General features: G+C 45.8%; 10 non-coding genes across 10 annotated transcripts; all 10 read left to right on the top strand.

Annotated features, from left to right (window-relative positions):
- The first annotated feature begins 2661 nt into the window (after nucleotides 1-2661).
- Trnar-ucg (transfer RNA arginine (anticodon UCG)) lies at nucleotides 2662-2734 on the top strand. Its single transcript has one exon. It is a non-coding gene; the product is annotated as a tRNA-Arg (tRNA).
- A 5273-nt stretch (nucleotides 2735-8007) lies between these two features.
- On the top strand, nucleotides 8008-8080 carry Trnap-ugg (transfer RNA proline (anticodon UGG)). The gene has a single exon. It is a non-coding gene; the product is annotated as a tRNA-Pro (tRNA).
- Nucleotides 8081-8182: 102 nt separating this feature from the next.
- Nucleotides 8183-8255, top strand: Trnar-ucg (transfer RNA arginine (anticodon UCG)). Its single transcript has one exon. It is a non-coding gene; the product is annotated as a tRNA-Arg (tRNA).
- A 102-nt stretch (nucleotides 8256-8357) lies between these two features.
- Nucleotides 8358-8430, top strand: Trnar-ucg (transfer RNA arginine (anticodon UCG)). Its single transcript has one exon. It is a non-coding gene; the product is annotated as a tRNA-Arg (tRNA).
- A 102-nt stretch (nucleotides 8431-8532) lies between these two features.
- Nucleotides 8533-8605, top strand: Trnar-ucg (transfer RNA arginine (anticodon UCG)). The gene has a single exon. It is a non-coding gene; the product is annotated as a tRNA-Arg (tRNA).
- A 102-nt stretch (nucleotides 8606-8707) lies between these two features.
- Trnar-ucg (transfer RNA arginine (anticodon UCG)) lies at nucleotides 8708-8780 on the top strand. The gene has a single exon. It is a non-coding gene; the product is annotated as a tRNA-Arg (tRNA).
- A 102-nt stretch (nucleotides 8781-8882) lies between these two features.
- Trnar-ucg (transfer RNA arginine (anticodon UCG)) lies at nucleotides 8883-8955 on the top strand. The gene has a single exon. It is a non-coding gene; the product is annotated as a tRNA-Arg (tRNA).
- Nucleotides 8956-9057: 102 nt separating this feature from the next.
- Trnar-ucg (transfer RNA arginine (anticodon UCG)) lies at nucleotides 9058-9130 on the top strand. Its single transcript has one exon. It is a non-coding gene; the product is annotated as a tRNA-Arg (tRNA).
- Nucleotides 9131-12042: 2912 nt separating this feature from the next.
- Nucleotides 12043-12115, top strand: Trnar-ucg (transfer RNA arginine (anticodon UCG)). The gene has a single exon. It is a non-coding gene; the product is annotated as a tRNA-Arg (tRNA).
- Nucleotides 12116-12217: 102 nt separating this feature from the next.
- Nucleotides 12218-12290, top strand: Trnar-ucg (transfer RNA arginine (anticodon UCG)). The gene has a single exon. It is a non-coding gene; the product is annotated as a tRNA-Arg (tRNA).
- Nucleotides 12291-12311: the final 21 nt, after the last annotated feature.

The following is a 12311-nucleotide window of genomic DNA, read 5'->3' as shown; positions in this document are numbered from 1 at the left end:
GCAGCACAATTACACATGCTTAGAAGACGTCGACCGCACGGTATCTCTCCCGAAACAACGCTTCTTCTCCGGCATCACCGGATACACTTACGGTTCAAAAGTCTCATCGTGGCTCTGTCGTCTGCTAGTGTGACACCCACCCGAAAGCGTTTTACGACAACCTGTGGTCTTTATTTTTCCAGTGAGGTGTCGCAGATAATCCCTAGAGTCTCCGGCGAACTGGACTTATATTGCAGCAGCAGTAAACATTGTTTCAGGCGTGCAAGAACGAGACAGCGACTTAACCGAGACTATCTGGTCTCTGGGTAGCCTAGTTTCGAAGATCTAAGGAAAATCTTTCCGGAACAGCACCGCAAGCGGTACTGCCCCGATGACGTTTTTTTTTACCGGCCGCGCATTCAAAGACACGGCCCACCCCGGGGACGGAACGCGTTATCAAGGTGCCCTTCTCCAGTATATGAGGGACCGGCTCCCCTTTGCCTCCCTCCACCGCTTACGCGTTTTGAAGCGACACCAGAGTTTCGAAGATCTACGAAAAGATCAGCCGGGAACAGCAGCGCAAGCGGTATCGCCCCGACAACCGTTTTATGCGCCGCGCACTTCAAGACACGGCCCACCACACAAAGATTTTTTTTTAATAGATCATCAGATCCTGCTTAAAAAACTTGTCAGGTACGGTTTACGTGGCTTAGCTTTGAGCTTATTGACAAGTTATTTGGAAAACCGGATACAATACGTATCACTCAGCAACTCTAATTCTTGCATTAGAGCACTGACAAAAGGCGTTTCTCAAGGCTCTATTTTGGGACCTCTCCTATTTCTTATCTATGTTAATTATCTCCATGATTAGCTACATGAAGACTGCTTCCTTTACGCAGACGACACTAACATTTTTATTGATGCTTCTAACTCTATGAGCTTGTTTGCAAAGGCCGTGGGGTTTGGAAACATTGACTTGTCTCGCGGCCGGTGCAGCCGGTTATTGTCCGTTGATATCGTACACGTGTAGTAGTAGGGGGCGCTGAAGACTGTCATCGATACCCTTAAAAAGACGGGCGTGTTTGTATTGGGGCACTTCCCGGGGAATCCTCGAGCTGGCCACGGATCGTTGGCATGCAAGTATGGTAATAAATTGTTGTTTCTCTGCAATTTGAATGGTTCTTTCGTACTACCTCCGGCGAGGCCAACGGATGCGGAAGGTCCCGGGAGTGGGAGCCCTGTGCCTAGTTGGGCAGGGCCGGTAGTTTTCCCACAAGGCAAATAACGTTTTACGTCGGTTCTCCATCTGGCTTTCCGCCAACAAACTGGTTTCAAATATTGACAAGACTACATACGTAATATTTCGCCCCCGACAAAAATATTTGGACCTAGACCAGGAAAAGCGATACTTCGCAGGCCGCCCTCTCAGTCAAATTTATCGGTGTTATTTTACATGAAAACCTAGCATGGGATGATCATGTTAAGTTTGTCCGACTCAAAATCACCTCCATCACACCGGAGTCACTCCTGAATACTGTCTCAATAGTAGAAACATGGGTCTTGTATCTAGTGAACTCATCCAGCACCTTCGTGAATGTAACAATTGCAAACCTGTTTTTCATGAAACCAGGGTACTTTCTAAAGAAAAGAATGTTTGGCGAAGGTTGTTGAGGGAGTCGGTTGAGATTGCTGCACGTGGCAGTTGTGTGAGTAAGCCATCCTTAGTTCCTGTTCCTCCTCTCCGGAGATTTTTGAATATATAGGGCACATGTGCATTAAAGTTTTTGATGTGTTTGAGAATTTGTTGTGTCGTCTCTTCATCGATAGAAGAGACATTTGGGAAATTGTTTGTGTTGTCTCTTCATCCCTGTGTCGGGTTCTCTTCCTTGATGAATACAATGGAGGTTCTGAAAGCCTTCCGATTTGACTCCTCTGAACATCCGCCGCACATGCGAGTTCTCTTCGCACCTGCCTTTCAGTTCATTTATTCAATTCATTTATTCGGTTCATTTACTTTTTTCTGCATGGACCACAGTGTCATCAGCATGCTAATTTATTGCAAGTTCGGGCGGGTTCGATGTAAATCATTACTGTGTGTGTGTGACCTGTGTAATCTCTGTGTTCTGTACCCTGTAATTTTTGTATCATGTGTATTTGGATGCTACGGTGTGCATCATTCATCATCTATCACTCATTACAATTGTACAGTAATACCTTATTTGAATGTTTGTAAATAAACGTTATTAGCTGGTGAAAACAAAAGTATGCGTGGCCTAATGGAAAAGGCGTCTAACTTCCAACCAGAAAACTGCAATTTCAAGTGCTGTCGCGGACGGTCTTTTATCATAAACATCGAGAGGGTTCCTTCATTTTCTTCTCAATAGTTCATCCCAGTATTCCATACCCTAATAAATAGATTGTTGGAGGGGTGTCAGTGTCTGTGTGGCCTAGAAATATGTCAACTTAAGCTGTGCCTTATGCGATGTTTAGAGCTGCCAGATTGGTTAGAAACATTGTCTGATGCCCTTACGTACTTGTAAAATCGTTATGTACAAATTCAAAAGGTATTCACTTTTCTCTTTAGACGTTTTCTAGTGGCCCTCGGCGTTGCAACCGTGCGACGTACCTGTACTTTTGTGTACTTGTGTGTTTTGTTTATAAAAGGTGGAAAAGAAAAAAAAAGTTCGTGTGGCCTAACGGATAAGGCGTCTGACTTCGGATTAGAAGACTGCAGGTTCGAGACCTGTCGCGGACGATCCTTTATCGTAAATATCCGAGAGGGTTCCTTCATTTTCTCTCAAGTGTTCATCCATGTATTCCATATGCTAATTCATAGCTCTTTGGAGGGGTTGTCAATGTCCGCGTGGCCTAATGGATAAGGCATTCTACTTCCGGCCGCTGTAGCGTGCTGGTGTGTGAAACATGAGCTCCGATGGAGTGGCAATAATTACGGCTAGGACTAGCCGGGATACCACGGGCGACTGTGCAAACACTGCAATGACGGAAAACTACAGGCTCCTTCTGCCGACCCTGCCTACAGGAAATGTGTCGCTGAACACCATTTTTCTACACGCGGACCCATGAGGTAGGCCTTACCGAGCTGACGACTTTGCTGAAAGTGTGCTCTCTGTTATCAACAAAGACGGCGTGGCCCAGTTTGGCGCATACCTCCACAATCACGTCTGGGCGCTAACGCTCCATTCGAGGCTGCCAAAGGAGAAGCTGGATGAGAAAAATGAGATAAAAGTGAAAAACAAAAAGTGCATAATTATCGACCCTAACCAGAAGGAAATTAATCTTTCGCTGCAGTGGCTTCCTATGCATGTCGCAGACAATGCGGTTATCAATGCGCTTAGCCCCTACGGGACGGTGGAGAAGATTGAACACGAGCGTTGGCGTTCCACGGCGTTTGCTGGGGCCGAAACAACGACGAGGAAGATTGTCATGGTCCTGCGAGAGGGAGTGACGGTGGAAAGCCTCCCTCACATCACCAGAATTCTGGGTGGCCAAGTGCTTGTAGATATTCCCGGTCGTCCGCCATTATGCCTAAGGTGCAAGAGAGTGGGGCACTTGAGAAAGGCGTGCAAATCTCCGTGGTGCAAGGTATGCAGAAGCTTCGGGCACGAAGTTGAAGATTATGTAAGCACCTATGCATCCAAAACGAGGGCGGCGGTGGTGGACAACTCGACGGCGGAACTGATGGACGTGGAGGAAACCGTGCAGTTTGCTAACATTGCCCATGTGGACAACAAAAAGGAGCTGTCACACCACTCACCTGGATTGGCACAACGAACGTTAAAGAACGTAATATATGACAACAGTCTTGTCCGGCCACAACCCGAATATGTGCCAGCAGCAGCACCCGTCATGAGGAGCAACCAAACAGCTTACGAGCAGCAGGCATCATCACATGAAGTCTTAGACATAGAGGAAAGTAGGAGATTACAAGACATGCAAGGAGAGCAGCGACAAGAAATGACGGCATCGTGCGAAGCATCAGGATCTGGAACGGGCGACGCCGAGGAGGGCTCTACAAACGATGACACGGAGGTCGCGGAGGACTCCACGCCTGCGAAGACGTTCGCGAAAACTTTGCCCAAAGACAGAATAGAAGATGCACAGGTACCACAGGGGCCACATTCCTTAGCAAGCAATGAAGAAAGCGTGGAAGTCACGGAGGGTGGAAAAAACGATTTAAAGTGGAAGGACAACGGATCTAACCTAAAGAAGTCCAGATTTTCACCGGCACCGCTCATAACACCTGAAGAAAGAAGACAACGGCTACTTAAGGACAAAAAGTGAGCGTCAAAGTTTCGATTTCTGCTATTATGAAAGTAAAGTTAAAAATAGCTACGCTAAATGTTAATAGCTTAGTACGACATGAGAGAAAAGTGTGGCTAAGGAATGCTCTGTATGGAGAAAACGTTGACATAGTCTGCCTACAAGAAACAAAAGTGTCATCGAGGGAACAAGAGATCGAATTGGTCAGATTTTTTCAACACGAGTTTACGATGCTTCATGCTTCTGGCACGTCCGGGAGCGCGGGAACCGCCATCATGATTAGGAAGGCCAGCAAGATTACCGTAATCGATTTTGAACTTGAACAAAACGGTCGTCTGGTGAGTGCGGATTGCATGTGGAACGGGGAAATAATACGAGTGCTTAGCATCTAAGCGCCGGATGAAGATGCAGAGCGTAAACAGTTTTTCGAGACCAGTGTAGCCCATTTTACGGATACAGATAGCAAAGTGATAATCGCCGGCGATTTCCACTGTGTGTGTCGGAAGGAGGACTGCACTTACAAGAAGGCGCGAACAGATAGCAGCGTGAAAGTGTTAAAAGGACTGCTGCACGACCATGACCTTCAGGATAATGCTATCGGGAATGACAACAAAAAAATAAAATACACGTACTGGCAAGGAACTTCGAACGCTAGGCTGGATATTTATATCTCTGGCGATATCAATTTGACCTCTATCACTTACAAAGTCGTTCCACTGGCCTTCACAGATCACGGTTTAGTCATGGCGGATTTCCAAAAAGGCGATCATGAGATCAATCGGATTCGCAGCTTGCCATGGAAAATGAAATATAGTCTCCTAGAAGATGAAAAGTTCAAGGACGAGATTAAAAGCATGATAGCCGATATAAGGGAAGGAGAAGCCAATGCAGTGTCCTGGGAGATATTCAATCATGATGTCCATCTGAAGGCAGTTAAATACTCCGAATCAAAGGCATTAGAAAGAAAAGAAGAAATGAAAGCATTGACCAAAAGCCTATTGAGAATAGTAAAAGAAGAGGAAGCAACCCCTGGCCGTTTTATTGAAGACATCAGAGAAATCAAGAAGCAGATACTGCAGCGAATGGGAGAAAGATATGCGGAAGCTCAAGTTCGGAGCCACGTGCAAGCCATACAAAGGGACGAAGCACCAACGAAAGTATTTCGTGTTTTGGAAAGAAACAGAGTCAAAAGCAACGAAATTAATAAATTGAAAACTGATAACGGTATTGTAAAAGGAACTGATGAAGTTGAGAGCACGCTCCACAACTACTACAAGAATCTGTTCAAGTGTTCGGATAATCCAACCTTCTTTGACGCCAGCATCTTCAAGCATGTACCAAGAGTGACAGATGCGGAGAGGGAGAAGGCAGAAGGAAAAATAACAGCAAGTGAGATCATGCGGGTGGTTAGAAAGCTCCCACGAAACAAGGCTCCGGGACCAGACGGACTAGGCTCCGCCTTCTACAAGACTTTTCAAGATCAGCTGTGCCCCGTCCTGGAGCGTGTCTTCGACGACATCTAGAAGAGAGGGCTGATGCCGCCATCCATGAGGAGAAGCCATACGGTATTAATTCCAAAACAATTGGTGCAAGAAGAAGCTCCAGCTGTGTCAGATCTTCGCCCATCAGCTTGCTGTGTTCGGACTATAAAATATTAGCGAAAGTGATCACGAGATGTCTGGACAGCTTGTTGTGGAAGGTGATCGGGAAGCATCAACGATACGGCAATAAAGGAAGATCTATCTCGACCAATCTTCATGTTATGCGTACTGCATGTGAAATGGCCAGAACAGCGGGCCGCCAACTGGCTGTCTTCCAAGTGGACTTGCGACAGGCGTTCGACAGGGTATGTCATAAGTTTTTGCTAGAACTGTTAAGGTGGATTAACATCGGAAAAGACTTAGAAAACTGGTTTCAGACCTGCTACAGGGGCATCTCGTCGCAGCTGGTCGTGAATGGGTCTTTGGGTCCGAGGTACGGCATTACAAGATCTGTCCGGCAGGGTTGCCCTATGTACCCCACATTGTTCTCTATTTTCGTGGAGCCGCTGTGTCGACTAATTCATATGGATGACAACATCAGCGGGCTAAAGGTCGGTCAAGAAGAGATTAATATTTTGGCTTTCGCAGACGATCTGGCTGTTATCTGCAGTAGTGAAAAACAGGTGGGCACAGCTATCGCGTCCTTCCAAACTTTCTGCGCGGCGTCGGGAGCAGAGATAAACACGAAGAAGTCGAAAGGATGCTGGTTGGGTGAATGACAAAACAAGCCTTGTAACTTCAAGGGTATTGAATGTTAGGAAGAACTCGGTAAATATTTGGGAGCCAAGTTGGACCCGGAAGCAGTAAACGCTGATGTGTGGCAACGGAAGCTGAATATGTTTCATGAAAAACTTCAGCCTTACAAGGGCAGGAAGCTATCGATTTTGCACCGAAGTGTCGTTTACAACGCAGTGCTGTACCCAGCATTGTTGTATACCGCCCAAGCGATTCCCATTGATACCACCACTGTGCAACGCTACCACAGACTTTGCGCTACGTTTTTGTGGCAGTCTCCATTTGAGCGTATGCGCAGATCCAACAGTTTTTGGCCCCTGCACGCTGGTGGTCTGAATGTAGTGAATATCGAAATCAAGATCAAGGTGCAGCGTTTCATTTATTTTCGGGAGCAACGGGCGCCAGAACTAAGGGCAGCATTGCAAACGTTGGGAACCTGTCACCTCTTGCAGTGGATCGTAACGACTCAACCTGACGCAAAGAATTCCTCTGCTCTGAAATTCTACCAGGAAATTGCACAGAGCATTAGGTGCTTCCTTGACAGATATTCCTGGGAATATCTGGCAACCATAAAGAGCAAGACTCTCTATTGGGACACCGTCACCAGCACCTTACCACCGCCAGTCTACCGTCAGATGTAGCTCGGGATCCAACGGAAGGACGTACTTCAAAGGATCCGCAAACTGCCAGTGCCAACAAGAACAAAGGAATTCTTTGTACGCTTCCACTTAGAGGTACGCCCGACGAAGCAATGGCTGAAGGGCAAAGGTTTCTTTGTTCCCCTGGATGACAAGTGTGAAGTGTGTGGTCAAGCTGAGAACATTCGCCATGTGTTCTATGAATGCAGGAATGCGGTGCTTTTCTGGAGTGACTTGCGTGCTACACTGCATGTAAACGAGGAGCTAACCTATGAAACCCTGAAGTTTCTGAATTTCGCAGCTTCCAAGCATCGTGACGTGCTCAGTGTTATAACGATGGCGGGACTTCATGCTTTGTGGAACGCACGAACGGCCCGTGTTGAACGAGACGTCAGAGCAAGGTCTGTCGTCGGCTACCTGAAGGCGGAGCTTTTGTGGACATTATCGTTAATCGGAAGCAAGAAGCTCTGTGAGGAAAAAGAATGGGAAAAACTATCTCCGATAATAAATTGCTTAGATTGTGCGACATTCGGCCGCATCCTCAAAGGAAGTTAGAGGAACGTCTCGAGAAGGGTCTATGTAAGCCCGTGTTTTAATACGAAGGCACACGAGGGTGTGCTGTATGTACTTTACTTGTTTTATATTGTGCAATAAACAGACAAACAAAGCCTAATGAATAAGGCGTCTGACTTCGGATCAGAAGACTGCGGGTTCGAGTCCTGTCGCGGACGATCTTTTATCGTAAATATCGAGAGATATCCTTCATTTTCTTCTCAAGTGTGCATCCATGTATTCCATATGCTAATTCATAGCTCGTTGGACGGGGTGTTAATGTCCGCGTGGCCTAATGGATAAGGCGTCTGACTTGGGATCAGAAGACTGCAGGTTCGAGTCCTGTCGCAGACGATCTTTTATCGTAAATATCGAGAGATTTCCTTCATTTTATTCTCAAGTGTCCATCCATGTATTCCATATGCTAATTCATAGCTCCTTGGAGGGGGTGTCAGTGTCCGCGTGGCGTAATGGATAAGGCGTCTGACTTCGGATCAGAAGACTGCAGGTTCGAGTCCTGTCGCAGACGATCTTTTATCGTAAATATCGAGAGATATCCTTCATTTTCTTCTCAAGTGTTCATCCATGTATTCCATATGCTAATTCATAGCTCTTTGGAGGGGGTGTCAGTGTCCGCGTGGCCTAATGGATAAGGCGTCTGACTTCGGACCAGAAGACTGCAGGTTCGAGTCCTGTCGCAGGCGATCTTTTATCGTGAATATCGAGAGATTTCCTTCATTTTATTCTCAAGTGTCCATCCATGTATTCCATATGCTAATTCATAGCTCTTTGGAGGGGGTGTCAGTGTCCGCGTGGCCTAATGGATAAGGCGTCTGACTTCGGTTCAGAAGACTGCAGGTTCGAGTCCTGTCGCAGACGATCTTTTATCCTAAATATCGAGAGATATCCTTCATTTTCTTCTCAAGTGTTCATCCATGTATTCCATATGCTAATTCATAGCTCCTTGGAGGGGGTGTCAGTGTCCGCGTGGCGTAATGGATAAGGCGTCTGACTTCGGATCAGAAGACTGCAGGTTCGAGTCCTGTCGCAGACGATCTTTTATCGTAAATATCGAGAGATATCCTTCATTTTCTTCTCAAGTGTTCATCCATGTATTCCATATGCTAATTCATAGCTCTTTGGAGGGGGTGTCAGTGTCTGCGTGGCCTAATGGATAAGGCGTCTGACTTCGGACCAGAAGACTGCAGGTTCGAGTCCTGTCGTAGGCGATCTTTTATCGTGAATATCGAGAGATTTCCCTCATTTTATTCTCAAGTGTCCATCCATGTATTCCATATGCTAATTCATAGCTCTTTGGAGGGGGTGTCAGTGTCCGCGTGGCCTAATGGATAAGGCGTCTGACTTCGGATCAGAAGACTGCAGGTTCGAGTCCTGTCGCAGGCGATGTTTTATCGTAAATATCGAGAGATATCCTTCATTTTCTTCTCAAGTGTTCATCCATGTATTCCATATGCTAATTCATAGCTCTTTGGAGGGGGTGTCAGTGTCCGCGTGGCTTGTCAGTGTCTTCAAGCAGGAGGTTAGAGGTTACGCGATTGAGAGGAGTAATATAATAGCATATCAAGGAATGTGTGAAGAAACCAAATTGAAAGAAGCTCATCGCAGTCTGGTACAGCTTGAGGCGAAAAACCCAGGCACATGTGTTGACGATATAAAGGAAATCGAGCTCCGGCTCGGCCTTTCCAGCGAACATAGGTATGAAGGCGCAAGGGTTAGATGTCGAACAAAGAGATATTTGCCGGATGAAACGCCAAACAAAAGCTATTTGGCAACAGAGAGGAAGCAGACGCGTAGTAGGCGCATTGAAAGTTTAGAGCACGGGGGTAAAGTAGTGGGTGACTCTGAGAAAGTGAGGGAGATATTCGTCGATTACTATAAGAGTTTGTTTGAACAAACAGCACGAAAAGTCGATGAGAGTTTGATAAATAGGTACATTGCAACCATGCCAAAGCTAAGTGAGGAGGAGAAAGGAATGTTAGGGTCAGACATTGCAGCAACGGAAATACAGTGTGCAATCAAAGAGTTAGCTTTCAACCGAACTCCCGGGCCGGATGGCTTGGGAGCAGAGTTCTACAAGAAGTACGTAGAGCTGCTCACGCCTGTTTTACTTAATCTTTATGCAGAAGCGGAGGAAAAGGGCATTTTTTCTCTCAGTTTTCGGAGGTCGCACACTGTATTAATCCCGAAGAAAATAGCTGAGGGGTCCACTCCGAAAGTGGCTGACTATAGGCCTATTACCCTCTGCAATGTGGACTACAAAATTTTCGCTAAAGTGCTTGCTTCACGTCTGCAATTTGTGTTGCCCCATATAGTAGGGGAACATCAAACGTGTGCCATCAAGAATAGAAGAATAAAAACCAATATACATCTAGTTCGTACGGTGTTGGACTGGTGCAGATATGAGGGTGGGCACGTGGCGATGCTACAGTTGGATCTTTCGAAAGCTTTCGATAGAGTTTGTCATACATACCTGTTCGCATTGCTGCGTCATGTCAACATGGGAGATAGGTTTGTAAATCGCATCCAGTTGTGCTACAAACTAGTTGCAACGAGCCTTGTGGTGAATAGATTCATTGCCACCCCGATTGCGCTTGGAGCTTCGGTCCGGCAAGGTTGCCCTTTATCGCCTTTACTTTTCGATTTGTACTTAGAACCGTTGTGTAGACACGTAATCTATCAGTATGACGTTCATGGCTTTCAGCTGGGTGGTGTTGAAGTTAAAGTTGTGGCGTATGCAGATGACGTTGCGTTCTTGGTGAAAGATAAGAGAAGTATCGAAAAAATAATGGAGCAGGTCGACTTGTTTTGTGCAGCTTGTGGAGCTCAAGTAAACAAAGAGAAGTCTTTAGGAGTATGGTGTGGGCTTTGGGGTTCAACTCCAGAAATATTTTGCAATATCAAGTGGCAGACGAGCAACCCGGACTACCTGGGGGTGCCATTACACGCAAGTAGAAACACAAACAGGATGTGGTCAGAAAGAATTGATAAGATGAAAAAGCATGCATTCACTTGGAGAGGCAAGGAACTGTCAATATTCCAGCGGGCTTCAGTTTGCAATGTGTTTTTGGTGGCGAAAATGGTATACATTTTGCAAGTACTTCAGTGTTCCCGTAAAATCGTACATGCATGCCATCGCGTGTTTGCCACCACGATATGGTGCTCAACATTTGAAAGAATGCGCCGAGAAAACCTTTTCAAGAAAGTCAAGGATGGAGGTTTAGGTCTACAGCACTTGTTTGTAAAGCAGCTAATTATGAGACTCTGGTTTTATAGGCAGTCTGTGCACCCCCTATTAGACGCCGTGAAGAGAGCAGTAGCCTACAACTATATGCCTGATATATATGTTGGCTTCCACGAGCAAGGCTTGCAGTTGACAGGGTTTTATCAGGAGGTCGTGGACTGCGTCAACTTTCTAAAAGTCAGGTTTACCCCAGATTACCTCTTTTCGGTTTCAAAGAAAGTGTTGGCAGCCCATTTGATAGATACCTTGTTTCCCGTGCCAATTTACAGGCAAATTCCGTCTGAGTGGCCTGGAGCGGACGTTTTACACAGGGTCAAACGCATGCACATAAAGCCGAATATGAAAACATTTTTTTTAAAGCTTCATACATCAACGCTCTCTGTGAATGCATGGTTGGAACAGAAAGGCATATATGTTCCATGGTCTGCCAACTGCAGGTTTTGCAAAGTTCCTGAAACCGTTGACCACATCTTTCTTGATTGTACGGAAGCACAGTTTTTCTGGGACGACATACAGATTAAAGTACTGAATAAACGCCTCTCTCTGAACCCACATACAATCAGATTCCTACCTTTACATCCGAATGAAGATATACGCTACGATATTATCATGCTGATAGCTATGTATTGCTTGTGGAAGCTGCGTATGGCAGACAGAAATGAAGAGCCATTGGCGTCGCCCATGCAGTATTTTAAAGTAGAAATAACGCAGCTGAAGCTATGCTGCATGCAGCATTTGGAAGCACCACCGTGGTTAGAGCATCTGTGTGAATCGCTGTCCTCTATGTAAATTATTACTCTCTGTGTGTGACGTGTTTAACCTGTGCGTTGTGTACCATGTATTTTTTTCTATCCTGTGTGTATGTAAATTTTTACTCTCTGTATGTGACCTGTGTAACCTGTGTGTTGTGTACAATGTATTTTTTTTTGTATCCTGTGTATTTGGATGCTACGGTGTGCATCATTCATGCATCATACATCACTCATTAACACTGTACAGTCATAGCTTATTTTAATGTTTGTAAATAAACGTGAGTACCTGGTGGAAAAAAAAACTCCGCGTGGCCTAATGGATAAGGCGTCTGACTTCGGATCAGAAGACTGCAGGTTCGAGTCCTGTCGCAGACGATCTTTTATCGTAAATATCGAGAGATATCCTTCATTTTCTTCTCAAGTGTTCATCCATGTATTCCATATGCTAATTCATGGCTCGTTGGAGGGGGTGTTAACGTCCGCGTGGCCTAATGGATAAGGCGTCTGACTTCGGATCAGAAGACTGCAGGTTCGAGTCCTGTCGCCAACGATCTTTTATCGTAAATATCGA

This window comes from Ornithodoros turicata, chromosome 1, assembly GCF_037126465.1.
Source record: "Ornithodoros turicata isolate Travis chromosome 1, ASM3712646v1, whole genome shotgun sequence".
NCBI classification, from domain to species: Eukaryota; Metazoa; Arthropoda; class Arachnida; order Ixodida; family Argasidae; genus Ornithodoros; species Ornithodoros turicata.
Note: the sequence above shows the minus strand (reverse complement) of the source record. Positions and strands in the feature narration are given on the sequence as shown.